The following is a 25,180-nucleotide window of genomic DNA, read 5'->3' on the forward strand; positions in this document are numbered from 1 at the left end:
AGGAAGCGACCGCAGTCTTAGCCAAAAGGCCGAGAAGCGATGGGCCCAAAGTGTCTGGCGTTCCAGCCAGGCTCTTGGCACAAATCTCGCTGGTCGCGGTTGGCTGCTTTTGACATGAGCGGAGCAATGGCTGCTTTTCACCACCTCCGCCCACCTCCCCATTCCTGACCTCGACAGCTGTTTGACTTTTCACAAACTCAAAGGGCTCAGCCATACGGCAGAGCCTGCCAAAAATAGCTTAAACTCATTGGTGTTCCTCTCCACGGAAGTCTTTAGTAAAAGGCGAAAGACTTGTGCGTGATGAAGAGAAACCAGAGTCAGTACAGGCCTCTCCTCAAGAGCGGCCGAGGACCCCATTGGTCCCAGTCACCGCCCTCACGGTAGCCTTCTCTTAGCTTGCCAAATCCCCGCCCCCTCCCCATGTTGTCACGGGCTCTAGCCAATCGGGCTGTGGAGAAAAGTGTCTGGGCCTCAACATGCAATCCCCACAAATTTCTCAAGTTATCAGGCGCTTGCAGGCCCCCGGGGACCAAAATACAGGGAAAATGCGGGGTTGATTGGAGGCTAGCAGCCCTTCCAGGGCGCGTGAGGGATATCAGCTGTGGGGCAGGTTGACTCACCTTCCTCCAGCCACTGCCAGAGGGGCATTTGAAACTGTACGTTTGCGTCATTGCTTGCTTGCTTGCTTGCTTTTCCACACGGCCAGAGAAGGGTGCACCGTTCCCGGCGGCACTGCAATGCCAGGTCGATGCGTGGAGTGAACGGGGCAAGCCCCTTTTTCAGCTCCCAGTTCTAAAAATCCGTATAATATGTTTGTCCTCGGGTAGAGGACATATCAGATATTAAACTGATAAGAACAGATTTTTTTCTTTCGAAAAGATTTATTGACACTCATTTCAAGTTTTTTCAAAGAAGGTTTACATCTTGAGATACAAAGGGTACATTATAATCACAACAATATGATAAATAGTTGTAAAACCATTGTTTGTTTGTTTTTTTTTTTTTTTTAAAACATTAAAAACAAATATTTCAAGGGGTTTTACATGTTGTCAAACATAAAATCCATCTCACAAATGAAAACCATGGAGTGTCCCAAATCTTTAAAAAGGGAGTGCATTGGTTTAAAACTTCTCTTCTTTCTAATTTTGTGCAGGAGCAGAATGAGTCCCTACCCAGGGTCACTCATTCCGCTCCCCCAAACATTTGGTCTCTCGGGATCCTGTCGTGGTGCTCAGAGGAGATCCTCACCCTGTTGCTCCTTCCCACCTGCCTCACCCGGAGAGCCAGGCCGCCGCTGCTTTGACCTTTTCATGTGTGGCTCCGGCTCCTTCGTCCGAATGGGCACAGAGGCGATGCTTCTTTGTGGCTGTGTCCTAGGCCTGCCGCCTACAGCCATCCGGATCACAGCCACGGGGGGGATCTGCATGTGCTTCCTTACCAGCAAGTTTCTGGAGGTCCATATGGCGTCTTTGATGGCGGCTAGGGTGAGCCACATCTGGGCAAAGTCATCGTTCTTCAGTGTTTTTTGGCTCACCCCATACAGCACCAGTTGTGCTGTAAGGACCTCCCTTGCTGGCAAGTACGGGAATTGCAAGGAGCCGGCCATTGCCCACTGGTCTACGGCAGCGCTGCACTCCCAGAGCAAATGCCTCACCGACTCTGGCGCGCCACAACCGGGTCGGGGGCAGGTTGAGCGTGTTGACATGCCCCGGGAGTGCATGACGGACCTGACTGGGAGAATCTCATGAGCCACCATCCATGACAGGTCCCGGAGTCTGTTTGGAAGAGCGGAATGGTTCACGTTGCGCCAAACTGTTGAGGGCTCGCCAAATGCGAGCCCGCGCACTGGACTCACTGGCTCCTGCTCCTGCACAACAGAGATCAGAGAACGGTGGTTGGTTAAAATATGCAGCTCCTCCTGCTCCAGTTTAAAATGCTTTAAAAACGTCGGGATAAAAGCATAGGCTGGTGGCAGGCTAAAAGACACGGGTACTTTAAGATCTGTAGGTAAAATCTTCAATCGTCTGAGGTACGATCCCATCCAGAAACGTGTCATGGCTGTAGTTTTGGGGTTTCCGGATGGGTCTGTGGCTTGTTTGAGGTGTAGTGCGGTGTATCGGCTTCCTAAAAACAAGTACAGGTCAGGCACTCCTTTTCCTCCTTTCTCTTTTGGCCTTTTCATGACCTCCCTCCTCAGTCTCTCCCACTTGGAGCCCCACAGGAAATAAAAGATGGCTCGCTCCAGATCTAAAAGCACTCTCCTAGGTGGGATAAAAACAGAACTGATGAGTAAAAGCAAAGGTAAAATCACCGCTTTGATGATTAAAACCTTTCCTTCAATAGTCAGTCCTCTAAGTCCCCAATATCCTAGTCTTTGTTTTACTTTCCCTACCACGTCTGGCCAATTTGTTGTTCCTTCTCCCTCCCTGTCAAATTTGATCCCCAGTATTTTTTGGTCAGTCTGGGTCACAGTCAAAGGGAGTCCTGTCATCTCAGTCGCTGTCCACGGTCCATAAAATTGGGCTTGGGTCTTGTTTTTGTTCAACTTTGACCCAGAAGCCTGTCCAAACCAGTCAGTCAAGTCCAGCGTCCTGTTGACGGATAAAAGGTCGGTGCATAAAATGTTCACGTCGTCCATGTATAAAATACACTTGGTGTCCAGTCCCCCGCTCCCCGGTACTCCCAACCCATTGATTCGTTGATCCCTTCTCAAGATCTGTGCCAGCGGTTCTATACATGTTATGTATAGGAGGGCAGATAACGGACAACCCTGACGGACACCGCAGTTAATATCGACTGCTTTTGTCAAATGCCCGTTAATCACAAATTTGCTGGTAATGTCCCGATACAGCAATCCCACCCAAGCTAGAAACCTTTCTGGGAACCCCATTTTTTGCAGTACCTTGAAAAGGTACTGGTGCGAGACCCGATCGAAGGCTTTCTCAAAATCTAAATTTAGGACTACTAGCCGGATGTTTCTGTCTCTCGCGTAACAGATGGTGTCTCGGATCAGTACCAGGCTGTCGGTGATCTTCCTCCCTGGGATGGCACAGCCTTGATCCGGGTGAATCACCCCCTTTAAAAACAAGGACATACGTGAGGCTAAAAGTTTGCTAAAAAGTTTACAATCAAGGTTTAAAAGTGCGATAGGTCTCCAGTTCATCAGGTCGGTCTTGTCTTTGTTTTTGTGCAGTAGAGTCACTATCCCTACTCTAAAACTGTCAGGAAGTCGGTCTAGGTGCTCAAAGTCTTTAAAAACATCGATCAAATCAGGTGCTAAAATGTCCCAAAAGGTCAAATAAAATTCCAAGGGAAGTCCATCCTGTCCTGGGGACTTCCCTTTTTTAAAACTTGACAAACATTTATTTAACTCTAGAATGGTAAAATCTTGGGTTAAAAGCACACTGTCTTTTACTTTTTTATCGATGGATTTTAAAACTTCATTCATGGTGTCTATTCTAATGGGCTTTTCTTTATACAATTCTACGTAAAAATTTTCCACAATCTGTTTAATTTCTTCGATATTCTCTGTTATGCACCCGTTTTCCTTTTTTAGTTTTAAAATGGTCCCCCCTTTACTAACAATTTTCTTAAAAAAATACCTGGTGCACTTCTCACCCTCCTCTATTTCCCGTTCCCTGCTCCTTAAAATGACACCCTTGCTTTTAATTTCAGCTAAAACCGACATCTCTGATTTGATTTCTCTAATTTCTTCATTAAAATCCATTCCATTTTGGTTGAGGTTAAAATAGCGCTGTAGTCGCTTCTGCAGTCCCATCATGCGTCTGTTCTCCTTGCCCTTTCTTTTTTTGCCTGCCTGTCTGAAAAAAGTCTGGGTCTTTCCCTTCACCATCTCCCACCAGTGTGCTCGTGTATCGTACATGTCTTGAAGGGTCTGCCACTCTCGGTACTGCTCCCTGTACTGCTGAACTAGATGTTGATCTTCAAGCAGGGAGCAGTTGAGTTTCCACAGACCACTTCCAAAAGTCACACCTGAAGAGAGTGAAAGGGTGCAGGAGAGCATCAGGTGGTCAGAAAAGAAAACAGGGGTCAATCTAGCATCGGTCGGCGGGCAGTCCCGTGTGAAAATAAAATCTATGCGAGAGGCTCTGGTGCCATCACCACTGAACCAGGTGAAGCCCTCCTCTCTGGGATGCATGGTTTTAAAACAGTCTTGTAGTTTAAAATCCCTGCATATGCCCTGTAATAAAACCGATGTTTTGTCAATTTTAAAATCTTCCCCTGTTCTTTTTCTATCTTTTCGACTTAAAATACAGTTAAAATCACCTCCTAAAACTAATGGCACTCTCCCTAGCATGTGGGACTGCAGGTCTTCTAAAAGGTCATACCTGTCATTTTTGTCGTTAAAGCCATAAATATTGAGAAGGTTAAAATCCTGTCCCATAAAGGTCAAGTGTGCTAAAAGTGCCCTACCGTCTCTCACCACAGTGCTACCCTTCACCAGAACCTGAGGGTTTTTTATTAAAATGGCCACTCCATCGTTCTTATTTTGGTTTGATCCGCTCCATATCGATGTCTGTGGCCACATCTCCTCCCACTGTCGGTAGTGTTTTAAAAACGGTATGCCACATTCCTGCATTAAAAACACATCTGACTTTGTAGAATTAAGAAAGGATAAAACACTCTGGGCTCTAACTCTCGACTTCACACTTCTCACATTGATGGTTGAGAAGGTGAGTGTCATGAGTATGATTAAAAACAACAGGTATGAAATTTTAAAAACACTAAATAGAGGTTTAAGATGCTAAAATATCTTTTTTTTTTAAAAAAAAAGGCAGTTAGACTATTTCTTGTGAACGGGGCTCCTCCTTCACTTCAACAGGTGATGAAGGAGGGAGTTGAGCTCCATTCCCCCGTCGGACTCTGGGGGTTGGCCTTTGACGCAAGGCTGCATTTAGCTTGGAGTCCTTAGGGGTTGATTGTAGAGCTACTGTCAGGAAAGAGACTTCATTTGGTGAATTGGAGGGGAAGACTCTGGGCTCCTCCACAGATGAACTGTCTGAGAGAGTCCCAACTCTTCCCCTCTTCTCTGAGGCTACAGGAGACTCAGAGGACAATTCCGATGCAAGTCTCTTTGTTTGCTGGGCATCGGGGAGGGGGGCATCCTCACTATTTTCAGGTGGTTGAAAATCTTCCATTTCTGAACTAGCTCCGCCCACTTCCTGCATCTCCCCATCCTCCTCTCCACTCTCCATTGATGGGGCTGTTGCAGGCCCCTCCCCCTCTCCCGCCTCACATGATCCCTCCTCTCCAATCACAGTATCTGGCGGGAGATTTGAATTTTCCTGCCCAGCCTCTTCAACCTGCTCTTTTTCTTTTTGTCCTCCATTTTGTTCATTGGCTTTTGCTGCCTTTAGTTTGTTGGCAAACGATTTGGGGCAAGCTCTGAAGAGATGATTTGTTTCTCCACAAAGGTTGCACTTCCTGCCATTGGTGCACTCCTCAAAAGTGTGCCCAATTTCTCTACACTTTCCGCAAAAGGTTTTTGTGCACGCTTCTACCAGGTGCCCATGCTCACCGCACTTGCGGCAGAGCTTGGGCTGACCTTGGTAGTGGATGTAGCCCCTGTTTTCACCCAGAACTATCATTGACGGCAGATGTTTCAGGCCTTGGAAGCCCTGGGGGTCCTGCCATTGTTGAATGGGGACCCTCCAAGCGCAATTCCAGATGCCGTCCTCATCTCTCACTTTGGTAGCCTGGCCTTTAACAGTGCAGTATCTCCCCAGCCATATACAAATGTCTTCTGCATTCACTGTCTCATTAAACATTCTGACAATGACTGTTTTCAATGCATTATCAGTCAGTTTTTCAACAACAAATGCAGAAAACTGGGGTTTCACAGACTCAAATCTTGTCCAAAATTCTCTCAAGATAGCCGCAGACTGGAAGCTTACATCAAAACCTGTATTTAATGGTAGTGTCAAAATACAATTCAAATCGTTTGCTGTGAATTTCAAAGCCTGTTGGATTAGCTTCCTGGAGAAATCTAGCCTTGACATCTCCAGGAGCTTTCCATCCTTTTCTTTAAACTTAAAACGGACGCTGTGGTGCCTCCGCATGTTGGCATGGGTGGCCGACATGGTGGAGGCACCACAAGCTAAAAGGATCTAAAATCAGTAAAAAACTTACAATGGACAAAAAAACAATGAACAATAAATAAGTAAATACAATTAAAAATATAAAAAGGAAAAAAATCTAAAAACGTACTTACCTTTTCAAGTTTTGGCCTGGACAAGGTGTTGAATCCGGCAGAGCGCAGGTAAGAGATTCTCTGGGCCAATGAATTCCTATTTGTTTAAGATATGCAACTACAGAAAAGTTGCACAACTTTAAACAAGGAATGTAGACAATTTCCTCCCAAGAGCTGGTTTAACTCAGAGCCACAACAGGCAAGAATTTAACCATCAAAAGGAGGCGACCGCAGTCTTAGCCAAAAGGCCGAGAAGCGATGGGCCCAAAGTGTCTGGCGTTCCAGCCAGGCTCTTGGCACAAATCTCGCTGGTCGCGGTTGGCTGCTTTTGACATGAGCGGAGCAATGGCTGCTTTTCACCACCTCCGCCCACCTCCCCATTCCTGACCTCGACAGCTGTTTGACTTTTCACAAACTCAAAGGGCTCAGCCATACGGCAGAGCCTGCCAAAAATAGCTTAAACTCATTGGTGTTCCTCTCCACGGAAGTCTTTAGTAAAAGGCGAAAGACTTGTGCGTGATGAAGAGAAACCAGAGTCAGTACAGGCCTCTCCTCAAGAGCGGCCGAGGACCCCATTGGTCCCAGTCACCGCCCTCACGGTAGCCTTCTCTTAGCTTGCCAAATCCCCGCCCCCTCCCCATGTTGTCACGGGCTCTAGCCAATCGGGCTGTGGAGAAAAGTGTCTGGGCCTCAACATGCAATCCCCACAAATTTCTCAAGTTATCAGGCGCTTGCAGGCCCCCGGGGACCAAAATACAGGGAAAATGCGGGGTTGATTGGAGGCTAGCAGCCCTTCCAGGGCGCGTGAGGGATATCAGCTGTGGGGCAGGTTGACTCACCTTCCTCCAGCCACTGCCAGAGGGGCATTTGAAACTGTACGTTTGCGTCATTGTTTGCTTGCTTGCTTGCTTGCTTGCTTTTCCACACGGCCAGAGAAGGGTGCACCGTTCCCGGCGGCACTGCAATGCCAGGTCGATGCGTGGAGTGAACGGAGCAAGCTCCTTTTTCAGCTCCCAGTTCTAAAAATCCGTTTAATATGTTTGTCCTCGGGTAGAGGACATATCAGATATTAAACTGATAAGAACAGATACTACACTTGATCTTAGCCAAAAGGCCGAGAAGCGATGGGCCCAAAGTGTCTGGCGTTCCAGCCAGGCTCTTGGCACAAATCTCGCTGGTCGCGGTTGGCTGCTTTTGACATGAGCGGAGCAATGGCTGCTTTTCACCACCTCCGCCCACCTCCCCATTCCTGACCTCGACAGCTGTTTGACTTTTCACAAACTCAAAGGGCTCAGCCATACGGCAGAGCCTGCCAAAAATAGCTTAAACTCATTGGTGTTCCTCTCCACGGAAGTCTTTAGTAAAAGGCGAAAGACTTGTGCGTGATGAAGAGAAACCAGAGTCAGTACAGGCCTCTCCTCAAGAGCGGCCGAGGACCCCATTGGTCCCAGTCACCGCCCTCACGGTAGCCTTCTCTTAGCTTGCCAAATCCCCGCCCCCTCCCCATGTTGTCACGGGCTCTAGCCAATCGGGCTGTGGAGAAAAGTGTCTGGGCCTCAACATGCAATCCCCACAAATTTCTCAAGTTATCAGGCGCTTGCAGGCCCCCGGGGACCAAAATACAGGGAAAATGCGGGGTTGATTGGAGGCTAGCAGCCCTTCCAGGGCGCGTGAGGGATATCAGCTGTGGGGCAGGTTGACTCACCTTCCTCCAGCCACTGCCAGAGGGGCATTTGAAACTGTACGTTTGCGTCATTGTTTGCTTGCTTGCTTGCTTGCTTTTCCACATGGCCAGAGAAGGGTGCACCGTTCCCGGCGGCACTGCAATGCCAGGTCGATGCGTGGAGTGAACGGAGCAAGCCCCTTTTTCAGCTCCCAGTTCTAAAAATCCGTTTAATATGTTTGTCCTCGGGTAGAGGACATATCAGATATTAAACTGATAAGAACAGATACTACACTTGATCTTAGCCAAAAGGCCGAGAAGCGATGGGCCCAAAGTGTCTGGCGTTCCAGCCAGGCTCTTGGCACAAATCTCGCTGGTCGCGGTTGGCTGCTTTTGACATGAGCGGAGCAATGGCTGCTTTTCACCACCTCCGCCCACCTCCCCATTCCTGACCTCGACAGCTGTTTGACTTTTCACAAACTCAAAGGGCTCAGCCATACGGCAGAGCCTGCCAAAAATAGCTTAAACTCATTGGTGTTCCTCTCCACGGAAGTCTTTAGTAAAAGGCGAAAGACTTGTGCGTGATGAAGAGAAACCAGAGTCAGTACAGGCCTCTCCTCAAGAGCGGCCGAGGACCCCATTGGTCCCAGTCACCGCCCTCACGGTAGCCTTCTCTTAGCTTGCCAAATCCCCGCCCCCTCCCCATGTTGTCACGGGCTCTAGCCAATCGGGCTGTGGAGAAAAGTGTCTGGGCCTCAACATGCAATCCCCACAAATTTCTCAAGTTATCAGGCGCTTGCAGGCCCCCGGGGACCAAAATACAGGGAAAATGCGGGGTTGATTGGAGGCTAGCAGCCCTTCCAGGGCGCGTGAGGGATATCAGCTGTGGGGCAGGTTGACTCACCTTCCTCCAGCCACTGCCAGAGGGGCATTTGAAACTGTACGTTTGCGTCATTGTTTGCTTGCTTGCTTGCTTGCTTGCTTGCTTTTCCACACGGCCAGAGAAGGGTGCACCGTTCCCGGCGGCACTGCAATGCCAGGTCGATGCGTGGAGTGAACGGAGCAAGCCCCTTTTTCAGCTCCCAGTTCTAAAAATCCGTTTAATATGTTTGTCCTCGGGTAGAGGACATATCAGATATTAAACTGATAAGAACAGATTTTTTTTTATTTTTTTTTTTATTTCAGTTCCTCACTCCAAAACAAATGTCACAAAACAAAGAAAACAGTTTACATATGAGGTCCAAAAATCCAAAACACAATTGACCCACTCCATCCATTTTGTTCAAACAAAACAAACCAAGCCAAACAAAAGTTTACCTTAAACATCCTACCCCCCCCCCCCCCCCTATTTCAATCCCACAGACCAAAACCCCCCTTCCACCTCTCTAAAGCAGCATGCATTCCCCACTTCAGGATGTCCCTCTCAATTCTCCTCTTCAAGTCTGCTTTTACTCTGCTCACCACCCCATCCACTCTACTGCATCTGTTGTTCTTAATTAGGTCCTGTCTAGCCACCCACAAGCCTCTCTTTACCATGCTAATTACTAGCCAAACAGCTAATTTTGCCCAACCCAGTCCTGTTCCCACCCCCCTCTCAACCATTTCCCATGATAGTTGGAACCCAAAGACTCCCTTCCGTAGCCACAGCTCCACCCTTTCCCATACTACCCTAGAAAAGGGACAGTCCCACATTACATGCCTAATTGTCTCCTCTACCGAGCACCCAATCCTAGGACACACCGGAGACCTTGCCAACCCATGCCGGTACATGATGTCTTGTACTGGCAAACACTTATGGAGGCACAACCAGTTCAGGTCCTTAAGGCCATTATCAAGCCCATGAGGCTGAATCCCCCTCCAAACACTTGGCAATATTCCTGGGACCGGAGGTGCAATGACCCTTTGCTTAACCTCTTTGTAGAGGGCCCTGTGATTAAGTTGCAGGGCTGGTGCAGAAGCCTCCGGGTGCGCCCGCAGCCACCTGGCTGCATGGCGGTAGTGCCATGGTTGCTGCTCTACCCGGGGAGCCAAGTTGTCCCAAACCAAAAGCTGCCTTGCTTGGTAGGCAAAAAAGAGGCGCAAAAAATAGCCAGAGGGGTGAACCACTGGGCCAGCTAATTCCCTACACATAAAAGAAACGAAAATGCAGTCCAACTTCAGTGGCAGATGTGGCACATCTCTCCCCCCTTCCTCAACCCCTGCCAACATGCGGGCCCTCGCAACATACTCATATCTCCCCCCCCAAATAAAACCGAATACGTGACGCATGAGAGGCCTCCTCATACTGACTGGTAGTGGATATATGTAAGCCAGGTACAGGAGAGAAGGCAAAACATCCACCTTGAGAACAAGTACCTTCCCTACAAACGTCAGGCACCTACTCTTCCAGAGAGAAATCTTCCTCTGGACCGCCTCCAGACGCCTCGTCCAGTTCACTGTGGCACCATGAGGCGACTCAAAACTTACCCCTAGGACCTTCAGAGGCCCAGAGCAGAGAGACAGACCCCCTGGTACATCCGTCCTTTCTCTCCACCTCCCAAAGAACTTAACCGAGGACTTTGCACAATTAAGGCTTGATCCAGCCACCCGGCTGAAGTCACTAAAAATCTGCAATGAACGGATAAGGCACTCATCCCTGTCCAGCAGCAATGTAGTGTCATCAGCATACTGAGACAGCTTGACTCGCAGACCCCCACTGCCAGGCACAAAAAAACCTCTCACTCCAGGATCAGCCCGAATGGCAGCTGCCAATGGCTCCATGTAAAGCGCATAGAGCAGCGGTGAGAGCGGGCAACCCTGTCTCACCCCAGAGTACAAACTAAAAGCCTCCCCCAGGTGCCCATTAACCAAAACCCTGCTCCCCGCACCCCTATACAATGTGCGCAGCCACCCTACAAAAACCTGACCGAAACCTAGCCTTTCCAGTACACTAAACATAAAACCCCAATGTACTCTGTCAAAGGCCTTTGCTTGATCAAGACCGACCAGCATAAGCGGCAGATGCCTATCCTCAGCCCAAGCCACAGCATCCCGTAAGAGTTGCAGGTTCCATCTTACTGAGCGCCCTGGCACTGCACATGTCTGGTCCACATGGACCACATGTGGCAGGGCCACGCTTAACCGGTCTGCCAGAACCTTAGCCAGGAGCTTATAGTCTACGCACAGCATGGACAGCGGTCGCCAGTTATCCATATCAGCGCGATCCCCTTTCTTAAACAGAAGGGAGATAACTCCAGTCGCCATAGACCTCCCCATTTTCCCCGTACAGAGCACCTCAGTCAACACCTCCAACAATACTGGCCCAAGTATGTCCCAAAACTTAACATAGAACTCTACCGGCAACCCATCAATGCCTGGCACCTTGCGCCTGTTCATCCTACAGAGAGCACCTTCAAGCTCTTTGAGGGTCAGTGGGGCCTCCAAAGCCCGCACTATGTTCCCTGGCACCTGCTGGTTCAGCAAATCCAGGAACACCCCTCCCCCTCCTATGTCTACCGCTCGCTCCGTGAAAACATCACGGAAATGATCTGTAGCGACACACACCATCTCGCAGGTGTCCACCACAACCCTGCCCTGTTTATTCCTAACTCCTGACACCAGCTGCTTCGCCCTATCAGCCCGTATGGAGCCAAAAAAAGCAGCCGAACATGTCTCTGACTGTTCAATGAACTGCAGACGTGACCGCACCAGGTATGCGCGGGCCCTACCCTCAAAAATATGTCTCAGACTTGCTTTCAAGGATGCGCAAACTTGATGGTCTACAGCACCTTTACAGTTACCCCTAGCATACTCGAGTTCAAGGCGGTGCTGGAGATGGACCACCTCCCTCTTTGCCATTCCAGCCTTTCTCTGACAATAACTTAAACAAAATATCTTCATCCTCTCCTTAGCCACCTCCCACCACTCTAACAACCCCTGGCACAGCGGTTTGAGTCCCATAAGACCCTTAAAAAACCAAAGAAACTGTTGACTAAACAAGTCCTCCTCCAGCACACTAATATTTAAGCGCCAAAACCCAGGCCCGAAGACTGGCAAATCCAAACTCACCGTAAACAGCAAACCATCATGATCCGAAAAGCAAACCGGGAGCACCCTTCCTGCAACCAACTTCAAGGTCTTAACAAAAAATACATAATCTAAACGCTTAAAGATCCCCTGCGAATTACGCCAAGTGGGACCATCCATGAGTGGCCTGACCACCCTCGCCCCATCGACCAAACCAAAACTATTCAAAAGATTAGAAATGTACAGGTCGCTGGCATCACCCCCCTTTCCTAACTCTACATTAAAATCACCCCCTATGATGACCTGCCTGTTGGTGACAAGGTGCGGCTCCAGCATCCCAAACATTTCTTTCCGCTCTGCTGAGGATTGTGGTCCATAGACCACAATGATTCTCAGCGTGTTTGTTCCCCAGGAGATGTCCGCACCCATTATTCTCCCCTGGACAATAACAAAAACACCCTCCACTTTAATCTCCTTAAAACCAAACAAAATCCCAACTCCTGTAGAGTGAACACCCCCTATGCTCCAGACTGAGTCCCCTCTGGTCCATTCCCTTCTAAAACACCCAACATCCCCCATATCCCGTAAGTGGACTTCCTGCAACAAACAAAAAGCTACACGCAAAGAGCTAACAAATTCGAAAACGATCCTTCTTTTAACAGTGTTCCTCATTCCCCTCACATTCAGAGAAAGAACATCAAAGGAGAACATTTTAAATTACAGATGCTTACACTCAAACAAAAACAAAAAGAAAACAAAACAGTCCCCCCCCCTACTGTGAATACAGATCATCTCCTTCACTATCCATCTGGTCCGCCCAGGAAAAGGGAACAGCATTTGGTGAGGATGAAGGCCTTTTTGGTCCCTCGTATGCGTCCTCACTCAAAGGAGACGACAATAGGAGCAAACCGGGAGAAAGCTCAAAATCAAGCTCCAACCCAGCTGGTGGCTCCTCACCCAAAACCCCTGAGACATGCTCCAACCCCTGACCTGTATCTATTGCATCCCGCCCCCGGGCCCCTCCTCTAACCGTTTCCCCCCCCTGTTGTATTCCATCAGCCCTACCCACATCAACCCCCACCTCTGCGGCCTGCCCCCTCCCCTCTCCCTCCCTCTCCCTCTTTGACCTTTTACTCTTCACCACCTGCTCACACTCCCCCTTTTCAATCGAGAGACCCTCCTCCAACACCTTCAAACCTCTTCGTGCTCCTTGCTTTGGCTCGGTGGGAGCGGCACCAGTGGGGACCGCGTCCGTAATCCCCGAGGGCACCTGGTCCACACTGACTTCTCCAGCAACACTGGCAAGTCCCTGCACCTTGGATACAGAGTCCACTCTACTCCCAGAAGGGCCTGGAAGCTGATCCGCTTGCTGTGGATCAATTGACGTATTGCCCATTGGCACGAAAGTCCCTCCAAAGTCTTGAGCCTTACCCTGCCCTCCAGTGGCCCCAGCTACTTCTGCAAAGGTTCTCCTACGGCCAGGACAGCTCCGATAGAGGTGATCAAGTCCACCACATCCATGACAGGCCTTCAGTGCAGTGCAGTCTTTAGCCTCGTGTCCCCCCTGACCACAGAAACGGCAGCAGACCCCAGTGCATCCTGCCTCCGTGTGGCCAGACTGCCTACACTGCCGACAGAAAGACGGTTGCCTCGAATAGAACAAATAGCCACGGTCCCCACCGAGACTAAAAAAGGCGGGTGGATGTCTGAGACCACCAGGCCCTTCTGGCTCAGGCTTGAGCAACACCTGGAACTGCCGTCTGCCAGTCCAAAACCCCATTGGATCATTAACATATCTTGCTGCTGACACCACTTCTCCATACCGGCCCAGGAAATCAGCCAAGGCAAGATCAGTCACAAACGGGTTAAACATGTGAACTGTGATCTGCCTGAAATTAGGTCTGTCCAAACTCAAAATCTTGTAGCAGGCAAGGGGCCTTACCCCAGCTCCAGCCGAACAATTTTCAGACACCTTTCTGTACACCTCCTCATTCCTCAGGGTGACATCAAAAGCTTTTTCCTGTTGGTTCCATTGAATGCACAAGACATCCTCCACCGTCAAAAGAAGCTGGCCCATGATGACCCTCTTGCAGAACCACGATCTTGAAACAGCATCTTCTTCTGTCACGATTGCCTGGAAACGAAGCGTGAACCTCAACCCAACCTTAGGGATAACCTGCACAGGAGAGGCCATACTGGCCATCGCTTCCATAGAAGTGTCGCCCAGATCAAAAAAGAAAAATCTCTCCACGAATACTACACTTGATCTTAGCCAAAAGGCCGAGAAGCGATGGGCCCAAAGTGTCTGGCGTTCCAGCCAGGCTCTTGGCACAAATCTCGCTGGTCGCGGTTGGCTGCTTTTGACATGAGCGGAGCAATGGCTGCTTTTCACCACCTCCGCCCACCTCCCCATTCCTGACCTCGACAGCTGTTTGACTTTTCACAAACTCAAAGGGCTCAGCCATACGGCAGAGCCTGCCAAAAATAGCTTAAACTCATTGGTGTTCCTCTCCACGGAAGTCTTTAGTAAAAGGCGAAAGACTTGTGCGTGATGAAGAGAAACCAGAGTCAGTACAGGCCTCTCCTCAAGAGCGGCCGAGGACCCCATTGGTCCCAGTCACCGCCCTCACGGTAGCCTTCTCTTAGCTTGCCAAATCCCCGCCCCCTCCCCATGTTGTCACGGGCTCTAGCCAATCGGGCTGTGGAGAAAAGTGTCTGGGCCTCAACATGCAATCCCCACAAATTTCTCAAGTTATCAGGCGCTTGCAGGCCCCCGGGGACCAAAATACAGGGAAAATGCGGGGTTGATTGGAGGCTAGCAGCCCTTCCAGGGCGCGTGAGGGATATCAGCTGTGGGGCAGGTTGACTCACCTTCCTCCAGCCACTGCCAGAGGGGCATTTGAAACTGTACGTTTGCGTCATTGTTTGCTTGCTTGCTTTTCCACACGGCCAGAGAAGGGTGCACCGTTCCCGGCGGCACTGCAATGCCAGGTCGATGCGTGGAGTGAACGGGGCAAGCCCCTTTTTCAGCTCCCAGTTCTAAAAATCCGTTTAATATGTTTGTCCTCGGGTAGAGGACATATCAGATATTAAACTGATAAGAACAGATACTACACTTGATCTTAGCCAAAAGGCCGAGAAGCGATGGGCCCAAAGTGTCTGGCGTTCCAGCCAGGCTCTTGGCACAAATCTCGCTGGTCGCGGTTGGCTGCTTTTGACATGAGCGGAGCAATGGCTGCTTTTCACCACCTCCGCCCACCTCCCCATTCCTGACCTCGACAGCTGTTTGACTTTTCACAAACTCAAAGGGCTCAGCCATACGGCAGAGCCTGCCAAAAATAGCTTAAACTCATTGGTGTTCCTCTCCACGGAAGTCTTTAGTAAAAGGCGAAAGACTTGTGCGTGATGAAGAGAAACCAGAGTCAGTACAGGCCTCTCATCAAGAGCGGCCGAGGACCCCATTGGTCCCAGTCACCGCCCTCACGGTAGCCTTCTCTTAGCTTGCCAAATCCCCGCCCCCTCCCCATGTTGTCACGGGCTCTAGCCAATCGGGCTGTGGAGAAAAGTGTCTGGGCCTCAACATGCAATCCCCACAAATTTCTCAAGTTATCAGGCGCTTGCAGGCCCCCGGGGACCAAAATACAGGGAAAATGCGGGGTTGATTGGAGGCTAGCAGCCCTTCCAGGGCGCGTGAGGGATATCAGCTGTGGGGCAGGTTGACTCACCTTCCTCCAGCCACTGCCAGAGGGGCATTTGAAACTGTACGTTTGCGTCATTGTTTGCTTGCTTGTTTGCTTGCTTGCTTTTCCACACGGCCAGAGAAGGGTGCACCGTTCCCGGCGGCACTGCAATGCCAGGTCGATGCGTGGAGTGAACGGAGCAAGCCCCTTTTTCAGCTCCCAGTTCTAAAAATCCGTTTAATATGTTTGTCCTCGGGTAGAGGACATATCAGATATTAAACTGATAAGAACAGATTTTTTTTTTTCGAAAAGATTTATTGACACTCATTTCAAGTTTTTTTCAAAGAAGGTTTACATCTTGAGATACAAAGGGTACATTATAATCACAACAATATGATAAATAGTTGTAAAACCATTGTTTGTTTGTTTTTTTTTTTTAAAACATTAAAAACAAATATTTCAAGGGGTTTTACATGTTGTCAAACATAAAATCCATCTCACAAATGAAAACCATGGAGTGTCCCAAATCTTTAAAAAGGGAGTGCATTGGTTTAAAACTTCTCTTCTTTCTAATTTTGTGCAGGAGCAGAATGAGTCCCTACCCAGGGTCACTCATTCCGCTCCCCCAAACATTTGGTCTCTCGGGATCCTGTCGTGGTGCTCAGAGGAGATCCTCACCCTGTTGCTCCTTCCCACCTGCCTCACCCGGAGAGCCAGGCCGCCGCTGCTTTGACCTTTTCATGTGTGGCTCCGGCTCCTTCGTCCGAATGGGCACAGAGGCGATGCTTCTTTGTGGCTGTGTCCTAGGCCTGCCGCCTACAGCCATCCGGATCACAGCCACGGGGGGGATCTGCATGTGCTTCCTTACCAGCAAGTTTCTGGAGGTCCATATGGCGTCTTTGATGGCGGCTAGGGTGAGCCACATCTGGGCAAAGTCATCGTTCTTCAGTGTTTTTTGGCTCACCCCATACAGCACCAGTTGTGCTGTAAGGACCTCCCTTGCTGGCAAGTACGGGAATTGCAAGGAGCCGGCCATTGCCCACTGGTCTACGGCAGCGCTGCACTCCCAGAGCAAATGCCTCACCGACTCTGGCGCGCCACAACCGGGTCGGGGGCAGGTTGAGCGTGTTGACATGCCCCGGGAGTGCATGACGGACCTGACTGGGAGAATCTCATGAGCCACCATCCATGACAGGTCCCGGAGTCTGTTTGGAAGAGCGGAATGGTTCACGTTGCGCCAAACTGTTGAGGGCTCGCCAAATGCGAGCCCGCGCACTGGACTCACTGGCTCCTGCTCCTGCACAACAGAGATCAGAGAACGGTGGTTGGTTAAAATATGCAGCTCCTCCTGCTCCAGTTTAAAATGCTTTAAAAACGTCGGGATAAAAGCATAGGCTGGTGGCAGGCTAAAAGACACGGGTACTTTAAGATCTGTAGGTAAAATCTTCAATCGTCTGAGGTACGATCCCATCCAGAAACGTGTCATGGCTGTAGTTTTGGGGTTTCCGGATGGGTCTGTGGCTTGTTTGAGGTGTAGTGCGGTGTATCGGCTTCCTAAAAACAAGTACAGGTCAGGCACTCCTTTTCCTCCTTTCTCTTTTGGCCTTTTCATGACCTCCCTCCTCAGTCTCTCCCACTTGGAGCCCCACAGGAAATAAAAGATGGCTCGCTCCAGATCTAAAAGCACTCTCCTAGGTGGGATAAAAACAGAACTGATGAGTAAAAGCAAAGGTAAAATCACCGCTTTGATGATTAAAACCTTTCCTTCAATAGTCAGTCCTCTAAGTCCCCAATATCCTAGTCTTTGTTTTACTTTCCCTACCACGTCTGGCCAATTTGTTGTTCCTTCTCCCTCCCTGTCAAATTTGATCCCCAGTATTTTTTGGTCAGTCTGGGTCACAGTCAAAGGGAGTCCTGTCATCTCAGTCGCTGTCCACGGTCCATAAAATTGGGCTTGGGTCTTGTTTTTGTTCAACTTTGACCCAGAAGCCTGTCCAAACCAGTCAGTCAAGTCCAGCGTCCTGTTGACGGATAAAAGGTCGGTGCATAAAATGTTCACGTCGTCCATGTATAAAATACACTTGGTGTCCAGTCCCCCGCTCCCCGGTACTCCCAACCCATTGATTCGTTGATCCCTTCTCAAGATCTGTGCCAGCGGTTCTATACATGTTATGTATAGGAGGGCAGATAACGGACAACCCTGACGGACACCGCAGTTAATATCGACTGCTTTTGTCAAATGCCCGTTAATCACAAATTTGCTGGTAATGTCCCGATACAGCAATCCCACCCAAGCTAGAAACCTTTCTGGGAACCCCATTTTTTGCAGTACCTTGAAAAGGTACTGGTGCGAGACCCGATCGAAGGCTTTCTCAAAATCTAAATTTAGGACTACTAGCCGGATGTTTCTGTCTCTCGCGTAACAGATGGTGTCTCGGATCAGTACCAGGCTGTCGGTGATCTTCCTCCCTGGGATGGCACAGCCTTGATCCGGGTGAATCACCCCCTTTAAAAACAAGGACATACGTGAGGCTAAAAGTTTGCTAAAAAGTTTACAATCAAGGTTTAAAAGTGCGATAGGTCTCCAGTTCATCAGGTCGGTCTTGTCTTTGTTTTTGTGCAGTAGAGTCACTATCCCTACTCTAAAACTGTCAGGAAGTCGGTCTAGGTGCTCAAAGTCTTTAAAAACATCGATCAAATCAGGTGCTAAAATGTCCCAAAAGGTCAAATAAAATTCCAAGGGAAGTCCATCCTGTCCTGGGGACTTCCCTTTTTTAAAACTTGACAAACATTTATTTAACTCTAGAATGGTAAAATCTTGGGTTAAAAGCACACTGTCTTTTACTTTTTTATCGATGGATTTTAAAACTTCATTCATGGTGTCTATTCTAATGGGCTTTTCTTTATACAATTCTACGTAAAAATTTTCCACAATCTGTTTAATTTCTTCGATATTCTCTGTTATGCACCCGTTTTCCTTTTTTAGTTTTAAAATGGTCCCCCCTTTACTAACAATTTTCTTAAAAAAATACCTGGTGCACTTCTCACCCTCCTCTATTTCCCGTTCCCTGCTCCTTAAAATGACACCCTTGCTTTTAATTTCAGCTAAAACCGACATCTCTGATTTGATTTCTCTAATTTCTTCATTAAAATCCATTCCATTTTGGTTGAGGTTAAAATAGCGCTGTAGTCGCTTCTGCAGTCCCATCATGCGTCTGTTCTCCTTGCCCTTTCTTTTTTTGCCTGCCTGTCTGAAAAAAGTCTGGGTCTTTCCCTTCACCATCTCCCACCAGTGTGCTCGTGTATCGTACATGTCTTGAAGGGTCTGCCACTCTCGGTACTGCTCCCTGTACTGCTGAACTAGATGTTGATCTTCAAGCAGGGAGCAGTTGAGTTTCCACAGACCACTTCCAAAAGTCACACCTGAAGAGAGTGAAAGGGTGCAGGAGAGCATCAGGTGGTCAGAAAAGAAAACAGGGGTCAATCTAGCATCGGTCGGCGGGCAGTCCCGTGTGAAAATAAAATCTATGCGAGAGGCTCTGGTGCCATCACCACTGAACCAGGTGAAGCCCTCCTCTCTGGGATGCATGGTTTTAAAACAGTCTTGTAGTTTAAAATCCCTGCATATGCCCTGTAATAAAACCGATGTTTTGTCAATTTTAAAATCTTCCCCTGTTCTTTTTCTATCTTTTCGACTTAAAATACAGTTAAAATCACCTCCTAAAACTAATGGCACTCTCCCTAGCATGTGGGACTGCAGGTCTTCTAAAAGGTCATACCTGTCATTTTTGTCGTTAAAGCCATAAATATTGAGAAGGTTAAAATCCTGTCCCATAAAGGTCAAGTGTGCTAAAAGTGCCCTACCGTCTCTCACCACAGTGCTACCCTTCACCAGAACCTGAGGGTTTTTTATTAAAATGGCCACTCCATCGTTCTTATTTTGGTTTGATCCGCTCCATATCGATGTCTGTGGCCACATCTCCTCCCACTGTCGGTAGTGTTTTAAAAACGGTATGCCACATTCCTGCATTAAAAACACATCTGACTTTGTAGATTTAAGAAAGGATAAAACACTCTGGGCTCTAACTCTCGACTTCACACTTCTCACATTGATGGTTGAGAAGGTGAGTGTCATGAGTATGATTAAAAACAACAGGTATGAAATTTTAAAAACACTAAATAGAGGTTTAAGATGCTAAAATATCTTTTTTTTTTCAAAAAAAAGGCAGTTAGACTATTTCTTGTGAACGGGGCTCCTCCTTCACTTCAACAGGTGATGAAGGAGGGAGTTGAGCTCCATTCCCCCGTCGGACTCTGGGGGTTGGCCTTTGACGCAAGGCTGCATTTAGCTTGGAGTCCTTAGGGGTTGATTGTAGAGCTACTGTCAGAAAAGAGACTTCATTTGGTGAATTGGAGGGGAAGACTCTGGGCTCCTCCACAGATGAACTGTCTGAGAGAGTCCCAACTCTTCCCCTCTTCTCTGAGGCTACAGGAGACTCAGAGGACAATTCCGATGCAAGTCTCTTTGTTTGCTGGGCATCGGGGAGGGGGGCATCCTCACTATTTTCAGGTGGTTGAAAATCTTCCATTTCTGAACTAGCTCCGCCCACTTCCTGCATCTCCCCATCCTCCTCTCCACTCTCCATTGATGGGGCTGTTGCAGGCCCCTCCCCCTCTCCCGCCTCACATGATCCCTCCTCTCCAATCACAGTATCTGGCGGGAGATTTGAATTTTCCTGCCCAGCCTCTTCAACCTGCTCTTTTTCTTTTTGTCCTCCATTTTGTTCATTGGCTTTTGCTGCCTTTAGTTTGTTGGCAAACGATTTGGGGCAAGCTCTGAAGAGATGATTTGTTTCTCCACAAAGGTTGCACTTCCTGCCATTGGTGCACTCCTCAAAAGTGTGCCCAATTTCTCTACACTTTCCGCAAAAGGTTTTTGTGCACGCTTCTACCAGGTGCCCATGCTCACCACACTTGCGGCAGAGCTTGGGCTGACCTTGGTAGTGGATGTAGCCCCTGTTTTCACCCAGAACTATCATTGACGGCAGATGTTTCAGGCCTTGGAAGCCCTGGGGGTCCTGCCATTGTTGAATGGGGACCCTCCAAGCGCAATTCCAGATGCCGTCCTCATCTCTCACTTTGGTAGCCTGGCCTTTAACAGTGCAGTATCTCCCCAGCCATATACAAATGTCTTCTGCATTCACTGTCTCATTAAACATTCTGACAATGACTGTTTTCAATGCATTATCAGTCAGTTTTTCAACAACAAATGCAGAAAACTGGGGTTTCACAGACTCAAATCTTGTCCAAAATTCTCTCAAGATAGCCGCAGACTGGAAGCTTACATCAAAACCTTTGTTTAATGGTAGGGTCAAAATACAATTCAAATCGTTTGCTGTGAATTTCAAAGCCTGTTGGATTAGCTTCCTGGAGAAATCTAGCCTTGACATCTCCAGGAGCTTTCCATCCTTTTCTTTAAACTTAAAACGGACGCTGTGGTGCCTCCGCATGTTGGCATGGGTGGCCGACATGGTGGAGGCACCACAAGCTAAAAGGATCTAAAATCAGTAAAAAACTTACAATGGACAAAAAAACAATGAACAATAAATAAGTAAATACAATTAAAAATATAAAAAAGGAAAAAAATCTAAAAACGTTAAGAACAGATACTACACTTGATCTTAGCCAAAAGGCCGAGAAGCGATGGGCCCAAAGTGTCTGGCGTTCCAGCCAGGCTCTTGGCACAAATCTCGCTGGTCGCGGTTGGCTGCTTTTGACATGAGCGGAGCAATGGCTGCTTTTCACCACCTCCGCCCACCTCCCCATTCCTGACCTCGACAGCTGTTTGACTTTTCACAAACTCAAAGGGCTCAGCCATACGGCAGAGCCTGCCAAAAATAGCTTAAACTCATTGGTGTTCCTCTCCACGGAAGTCTTTAGTAAAAGGCGAAAGACTTGTGCGTGATGAAGAGAAACCAGAGTCAGTACAGGCCTCTCCTCAAGAGCGGCCGAGGACCCCATTGGTCCCAGTCACCGCCCTCACGGTAGCCTTCTCTTAGCTTGCCAAATCCCCGCCCCCTCCCCATGTTGTCACGGGCTCTAGCCAATCGGGCTGTGGAGAAAAGTGTCTGGGCCTCAACATGCAATCCCCACAAATTTCTCAAGTTATCAGGCGCTTGCAGGCCCCCGGGGACCAAAATACAGGGAAAATGCGGGGTTGATTGGAGGCTAGCAGCCCTTCCAGGGCGCGTGAGGGATATCAGCTGTGGGGCAGGTTGACTCACCTTCCTCCAGCCACTGCCAGAGGGGCATTTGAAACTGTACGTTTGCGTCATTGTTTGCTTGCTTGCTTGCTTGCTTGCTTGCTTGCTTGCTTTTCCACACGGCCAGAGAAGGGTGCACCGTTCCCGGCGGCACTGCAATGCCAGGTCGATGCGTGGAGTGAACGGAGCAAGCCCCTTTTTCAGCTCCCAGTTCTAAAAATCCGTTTAATATGTTTGTCCTCGGGTAGAGGACATATCAGATATTAAACTGATAAGAACAGATACTACACTTGATCTTAGCCAAAAGGCCGAGAAGCGATGGGCCCAAAGTGTCTGGCGTTCCAGCCAGGCTCTTGGCACAAATCTCGCTGGTCGCGGTTGGCTGCTTTTGACATGAGCGGAGCAATGGCTGCTTTTCACCACCTCCGCCCACCTCCCCATTCCTGACCTCGACAGCTGTTTGACTTTTCACAAACTCAAAGGGCTCAGCCATACGGCAGAGCCTGCCAAAAATAGCTTAAACTCATTGGTGTTCCTCTCCACGGAAGTCTTTAGTAAAAGGCGAAAGACTTGTGCGTGATGAAGAGAAACCAGAGTCAGTACAGGCCTCTCCTCAAGAGCGGCCGAGGACCCCATTGGTCCCAGTCACCGCCCTCACGGTAGCCTTCTCTTAGCTTGCCAAATCCCCGCCCCCTCCCCATGTTGTCACGGGCTCTAGCCAATCGGGCTGTGGAGAAAAGTGTCTGGGCCTCAACATGCAATCCCCACAAATTTCTCAAGTTATCAGGCGCTTGCAGGCCCCCGGGGACCAAAATACAGGGAAAATGCGGGGTTGATTGGAGGCTAGCAGCCCTTCCAGGGCGCGTGAGGGATATCAGCTGTGGGGCAGGTTGACTCACCTTCCTCCAGCCACTGCCAGAGGGACATTTGAAACTGTACGTTTGCGTCATTGTTTGCTTGCTTGCTTGCTTGCTTGCTTTTCCACACGGCCAGAGAAGGGTGCACCGTTCCCGGCGGCACTGCAATGCCAGGTCGATGCGTGGAGTGAACGGAGCAAGCCCCTTTTTCAGCTCCCAGTTCTAAAAATCCGTTTAATATGTTTGTCCTCGGGTAGAGGACATATCAGATATTAAACTGATAAGAACAGATACTACACTTGATCTTAGCCAAAAGGCCGAGAAGCGATGGGCCCAAAGTGTCTGGCGTTCCAGCCAGGCTCTTGGCACAAATCTCGCTGGTCGCGGTTGGCTGCTTTTGACATGAGCGGAGCAATGGCTGCTTTTCACCACCTCCGCCCACCTCCCCATTCCTGACCTCGACAGCTGTTTGACTTTTCACAAACTCAAAGGGCTCAGCCATACGGCAGAGCCTGCCAAAAATAGCTTAAACTCATTGGTGTTCCTCTCCACGGAAGTCTTTAGTAAAAGGCGAAAGACTTGTGCGTGATGAAGAAAAACCAGAGTCAGTACAGGCCTCTCCTCAAGAGCGGCCGAGGACCCCATTGGTCCCAGTCACCGCCCTCACGGTAGCCTTCTCTTAGCTTGCCAAATCCCCGCCCCCTCCCCATGTTGTCACGGGCTCTAGCCAATCGGGCTGTGGAGAAAAGTGTCTGGGCCTCAACATGCAATCCCCACAAATTTCTCAAGTTATCAGGCGCTTGCAGGCCCCCGGGGACCAAAATACAGGGAAAATGCGGGGTTGATTGGAGGCTAGCAGCCCTTCCAGGGCGCGTGAGGGATATCAGCTGTGGGGCAGGTTGACTCACCTTCCTCCAGCCACTGCCAGAGGGGCATTTGAAACTGTACGTTTGCGTCATTGTTTGCTTGCTTGCTTGCTTGCTTGCTTGCTTTTCCACACGGCCAGAGAAGGGTGCACCGTTCCCGGCGGCACTGCAATGCCAGGTCGATGCGTGGAGTGAACGGAGCAAGCCCCTTTTTCAGCTCCCAGTTCTAAAAATCCGTTTAATATGTTTGTCCTCGGATAGAGGACATATCAGATATTAAACTGATAAGAACAGATACTACACTTGATCTTAGCCAAAAGGCCGAGAAGCGATGGGCCCAAAGTGTCTGGCGTTCCAGCCAGGCTCTTGGCACAAATCTCGCTGGTCGCGGTTGGCTGCTTTTGACATGAGCGGAGCAATGGCTGCTTTTCACCACCTCCGCCCACCTCCCCATTCCTGACCTCGACAGCTGTTTGACTTTTCACAAACTCAAGGGGCTCAGCCATACGGCAGAGCCTGCCAAAAATAGCTTAAACTCATTGGTGTTCCTCTCCACGGAAGTCTTTAGTAAAAGGCGAAAGACTTGTGCGTGATGAAGAGAAACCAGAGTCAGTACAGGCCTCTCCTCAAGAGCGGCCGAGGACCCCATTGGTCCCAGTCACCGCCCTCACGGTAGCCTTCTCTTAGCTTGCCAAATCCCCGCCCCCTCCCCATGTTGTCACGGGCTCTAGCCAATCGGGCTGTGGAGAAAAGTGTCTGGGCCTCAACATGCAATCCCCACAAATTTCTCAAGTTATCAGGCGCTTGCAGGCCCCCGGGGACCAAAATACAGGGAAAATGCGGGGTTGATTGGAGGCTAGCAGCCCTTCCAGGGCGCGTGAGGGATATCAGCTGTGGGGCAGGTTGACTCACCTTCCTCCAGCCACTGCCAGAGGGGCATTTGAAACTGTACGTTTGCGTCATTGTTTGCTTGCTTGCTTGCTTGCTTGCTTGCTTGCTTTTCCACACGGCCAGAGAAGGGTGCACCGTTCCCGGCGGCACTGCAATGCCAGGTCGATGCGTGGAGTGAACGGAGCAAGCCCCTTTTTCAGCTCCCAGTTCTAAAAATCCGTTTAATATGTTTGTCCTCGGGTAGAGGACATATCAGATATTAAACTGATAAGAACAGATACTACACTTGATCTTAGCCAAAAGGCCGAGAAGCGATGGGCCCAAAGTGTCTGGCGTTCCAGCCAGGCTCTTGGCACAAATCTCGCTGGTCGCGGTTGGCTGCTTTTGACATGAGCGGAGCAATGGCTGCTTTTCACCACCTCCGCCCACCTCCCCATTCCTGACCTCGACAGCTGTTTGACTTTTCACAAACTCAAAGGGCTCAGCCATACGGCAGAGCCTGCCAAAAATAGCTTAAACTCATTGGTGTTCCTCTCCACGGAAGTCTTTAGTAAAAGGCGAAAGACTTGTGCGTGATGAAGAGAAACCAGAGTCAGTACAGGCCTCTCCTCAAGAGCGGCCGAGGACCCCATTGGTCCCAGTCACCGCCCTCACGGTAGCCTTCTCTTAGCTTGCCAAATCCCCGCCCCCTCCCCATGTTGTCACGGGCTCTAGCCAATCGGGCTGTGGAGAAAAGTGTCTGGG

At 49.4% G+C, this 25,180-nt stretch overlaps 18 non-coding genes and 5 pseudogenes across 18 annotated transcripts; all 23 read right to left on the reverse strand.

Annotated features, from left to right (window-relative positions):
- Positions 1-205: 205 nt before the first annotated feature.
- Positions 206-320, reverse strand: LOC139618994 (U5 spliceosomal RNA). The gene has a single exon (XR_011689999.1). It is a non-coding gene; the product is annotated as a U5 spliceosomal RNA (small nuclear RNA).
- A 387-nt stretch (positions 321-707) lies between these two features.
- LOC139619727 (U2 spliceosomal RNA) lies at positions 708-883 on the reverse strand (annotated as a pseudogene).
- A 5,752-nt stretch (positions 884-6,635) lies between these two features.
- On the reverse strand, positions 6,636-6,750 carry LOC139618995 (U5 spliceosomal RNA). Its single transcript, XR_011690001.1, has one exon. It is a non-coding gene; the product is annotated as a U5 spliceosomal RNA (small nuclear RNA).
- Positions 6,751-7,145: 395 nt separating this feature from the next.
- Positions 7,146-7,337, reverse strand: LOC139619395 (U2 spliceosomal RNA). The gene has a single exon (XR_011690392.1). It is a non-coding gene; the product is annotated as a U2 spliceosomal RNA (small nuclear RNA).
- A 164-nt stretch (positions 7,338-7,501) lies between these two features.
- Positions 7,502-7,616, reverse strand: LOC139618996 (U5 spliceosomal RNA). The gene has a single exon (XR_011690002.1). It is a non-coding gene; the product is annotated as a U5 spliceosomal RNA (small nuclear RNA).
- A 391-nt stretch (positions 7,617-8,007) lies between these two features.
- Positions 8,008-8,199, reverse strand: LOC139619459 (U2 spliceosomal RNA). The gene has a single exon (XR_011690454.1). It is a non-coding gene; the product is annotated as a U2 spliceosomal RNA (small nuclear RNA).
- A 164-nt stretch (positions 8,200-8,363) lies between these two features.
- Positions 8,364-8,478, reverse strand: LOC139618998 (U5 spliceosomal RNA). Its single transcript, XR_011690004.1, has one exon. It is a non-coding gene; the product is annotated as a U5 spliceosomal RNA (small nuclear RNA).
- Positions 8,479-8,877: 399 nt separating this feature from the next.
- Positions 8,878-9,081, reverse strand: LOC139619828 (U2 spliceosomal RNA; annotated as a pseudogene).
- Positions 9,082-14,092: 5,011 nt separating this feature from the next.
- On the reverse strand, positions 14,093-14,171 carry LOC139618758 (U2 spliceosomal RNA; annotated as a pseudogene).
- A 164-nt stretch (positions 14,172-14,335) lies between these two features.
- On the reverse strand, positions 14,336-14,450 carry LOC139618999 (U5 spliceosomal RNA). The gene has a single exon (XR_011690005.1). It is a non-coding gene; the product is annotated as a U5 spliceosomal RNA (small nuclear RNA).
- Positions 14,451-14,833: 383 nt separating this feature from the next.
- On the reverse strand, positions 14,834-15,025 carry LOC139618872 (U2 spliceosomal RNA). The gene has a single exon (XR_011689878.1). It is a non-coding gene; the product is annotated as a U2 spliceosomal RNA (small nuclear RNA).
- A 164-nt stretch (positions 15,026-15,189) lies between these two features.
- On the reverse strand, positions 15,190-15,304 carry LOC139619001 (U5 spliceosomal RNA). Its single transcript, XR_011690007.1, has one exon. It is a non-coding gene; the product is annotated as a U5 spliceosomal RNA (small nuclear RNA).
- A 395-nt stretch (positions 15,305-15,699) lies between these two features.
- On the reverse strand, positions 15,700-15,875 carry LOC139619681 (U2 spliceosomal RNA; annotated as a pseudogene).
- A 5,306-nt stretch (positions 15,876-21,181) lies between these two features.
- LOC139618733 (U2 spliceosomal RNA) lies at positions 21,182-21,264 on the reverse strand (annotated as a pseudogene).
- A 164-nt stretch (positions 21,265-21,428) lies between these two features.
- On the reverse strand, positions 21,429-21,543 carry LOC139619002 (U5 spliceosomal RNA). The gene has a single exon (XR_011690008.1). It is a non-coding gene; the product is annotated as a U5 spliceosomal RNA (small nuclear RNA).
- Positions 21,544-21,950: 407 nt separating this feature from the next.
- On the reverse strand, positions 21,951-22,142 carry LOC139619460 (U2 spliceosomal RNA). The gene has a single exon (XR_011690455.1). It is a non-coding gene; the product is annotated as a U2 spliceosomal RNA (small nuclear RNA).
- A 164-nt stretch (positions 22,143-22,306) lies between these two features.
- LOC139619003 (U5 spliceosomal RNA) lies at positions 22,307-22,421 on the reverse strand. Its single transcript, XR_011690009.1, has one exon. It is a non-coding gene; the product is annotated as a U5 spliceosomal RNA (small nuclear RNA).
- A 395-nt stretch (positions 22,422-22,816) lies between these two features.
- LOC139619462 (U2 spliceosomal RNA) lies at positions 22,817-23,008 on the reverse strand. The gene has a single exon (XR_011690456.1). It is a non-coding gene; the product is annotated as a U2 spliceosomal RNA (small nuclear RNA).
- Positions 23,009-23,172: 164 nt separating this feature from the next.
- LOC139619321 (U5 spliceosomal RNA) lies at positions 23,173-23,287 on the reverse strand. The gene has a single exon (XR_011690321.1). It is a non-coding gene; the product is annotated as a U5 spliceosomal RNA (small nuclear RNA).
- Positions 23,288-23,686: 399 nt separating this feature from the next.
- Positions 23,687-23,878, reverse strand: LOC139619236 (U2 spliceosomal RNA). The gene has a single exon (XR_011690240.1). It is a non-coding gene; the product is annotated as a U2 spliceosomal RNA (small nuclear RNA).
- A 164-nt stretch (positions 23,879-24,042) lies between these two features.
- LOC139619005 (U5 spliceosomal RNA) lies at positions 24,043-24,157 on the reverse strand. Its single transcript, XR_011690011.1, has one exon. It is a non-coding gene; the product is annotated as a U5 spliceosomal RNA (small nuclear RNA).
- Positions 24,158-24,560: 403 nt separating this feature from the next.
- LOC139619463 (U2 spliceosomal RNA) lies at positions 24,561-24,752 on the reverse strand. The gene has a single exon (XR_011690457.1). It is a non-coding gene; the product is annotated as a U2 spliceosomal RNA (small nuclear RNA).
- Positions 24,753-24,916: 164 nt separating this feature from the next.
- LOC139619006 (U5 spliceosomal RNA) lies at positions 24,917-25,031 on the reverse strand. The gene has a single exon (XR_011690013.1). It is a non-coding gene; the product is annotated as a U5 spliceosomal RNA (small nuclear RNA).
- Positions 25,032-25,180: the final 149 nt, after the last annotated feature.

The sequence above is a fragment of the Trachinotus anak genome, unplaced genomic scaffold (assembly GCF_046630095.1).
Source record: "Trachinotus anak isolate AG129_WGS33_773 ecotype Australia unplaced genomic scaffold, CSIRO_AGI_Tana_v1 ptg000003l, whole genome shotgun sequence".
Taxonomy (NCBI): Eukaryota; Metazoa; Chordata; class Actinopteri; order Carangiformes; family Carangidae; genus Trachinotus; species Trachinotus anak.